Here is a 2,045-nt window from a genome sequence, read left to right as displayed (position 1 = left end):
GAGCTAATTCCTCGTGAATGGCATTGGAGAATGAACGAGATGCTCCTGAAGGATCCAGAGTATGAAAATCAAATAGCAAAGGAAATCGAATCTTATTTTGAAGTCAACACATCAGAAGAAATAAGTCCTCTATGCGTATGGGAAGCGCATAAATGTTATATAAGGGGCATCCTTATCTCACTCGGCGCACGTAGGAAACGAATTTTTGGGGCAGAATTAGATGCGCTGATTGAGGAGATCAAAAGAGTTGAGCGGTCGCATAAGAAACTCCAAACGATAGGGGAGGAGGAGAAACTTATGAGATTACGGGAGGAACTAAATGTTTTACTAACGGAGAGAGCGAGGGCAAAACTAACTAGATGTAAGCGTGCATACTATGAATTTGGAAATAAACCGGGTAGAATGTTGGCTAATGCGCTGAGAGAGACAAGGGCGAGGAATCATATTGAGCATATAAAAACGCAGGGAGATACCCTAGTTAAATCGTCACAGGAAATCGCAAGGACGTTTAGGGAGTACTATCTGAAACTATACAACATAAAAAGCCAACATCCGGCTTTAAGCAGGGAACAACAGGTAAATGATTATATAGTAACATCAGGGATGCCGGGGCTGTCAGAAGAGGAGGCAAAAAATATGGACGGTCCAATTAAACTAGAAGAATTCTTAGAAGCGTTGAAAGTATTAAAACCAGGAAGATCACCAGGTCCAGATGGCTATACGCTTCTATACTATAAAACTTTTTCAGAAAGGTTGGCACCGAAATTCCTTGCCGCCTTTAATTCTATACGAGAAGGACAGGAGATGAGAGGAGAGACATTGATGGCTCATGTAACTTTAATTCCGAAAGCAGGTAAAGACCCAACCCAGTGTGCCAGTTACCGCCCCATATCATTGTTGAATGTAGATCTTAAGATTTTAACGAAGATACTTGCAAATAGGTTCTTGGGATTTATCCCGGGCCTCATACATCCGGATCAGGTGGGATTTACCCCGGGTAGAGAGGGGAGGGAAAACACACAAAGGGTCCTTAGTGCCATTCAACTAGCACACTCCCAGCAGAAACCATTAGTGATCGTATCTGCGGATGCGGAGAAGGCATTTGATCGGGTAGAGTGGACATTCCTGAGGGCAGTTTTACAACATATAGGATTAAAAAAAGGAATGTTAAATTGGATTACAAGTTTATATTCATGCCCAAGAGCGAGAGTGAAGGTGAACGACGTTATGTCTGAATCCTTTCCGATAGGTAATGGAACGCGTCAGGGATGTCCACTCTCACCCATCATATTTATTCTCACAGTTGAACCCTTTCTAAGAACAATACGGGCCAATCCAGATATTAGGGGAATTAGAACAAAAGAGAGGGAACATAAGGTGGCAGCATATGCCGACGACTTACTGTTCTTTATAACTTCACCAGTGATTTCTCTGCCGCCATTGTTGTCGGAGTTACGGAGGTATGGGGAGATGTCCAATTTTAAAGTAAATTACAGTAAGTCCGAAGCAATGGGAGTGGAAATGAATGGAATGTTAAAGCAACAACTGGCAGACAATTTTAGTTTTAAATGGACGGAAACACATCTAAGTTATTTGGGGACTAAAATACCAAATAACCTTAATCGTATATTTGAACTCAATTATGCACCACTGATTAGGCAAATCAAAGTGGATTTCCAGAGATGGGAGAAAGAAATTTTTACGTGGTTTGGAAAAATAAATATCATCAAAATGAACATAATGCCGAGAATATTGTATTTGTTCCAGACTCTACCCGTTAAGTTATCGGTTGGCTTTCTGAAAGATCTAAGGGCAAGATTTGTAAGATTTATTTGGGCAGGAAAACCCCCGAGGGTACGTAGAGCTATTCTGACTCTACCTAAAGAACGAGGAGGGGTAGGCCTCCCAGATCCGGTGAGCTATTATGAAGCATCGCATTTAACACGGGTAGTGGACTGGTGTACAGTAAAAGAGGCAAAACCATGGATACAGCTGGAACAAACTACAACTGTTATACCCTTAGAAGGTATAGTGTGGCTCCCAGA

Source organism: Rana temporaria, chromosome 2 (assembly GCF_905171775.1).
Source record: "Rana temporaria chromosome 2, aRanTem1.1, whole genome shotgun sequence".
NCBI lineage: Eukaryota > Metazoa > Chordata > Amphibia > Anura > Ranidae > Rana > Rana temporaria.
The sequence above is the reverse complement of the archived record's forward strand: the minus strand, read 5'-3'. Positions refer to the sequence as shown.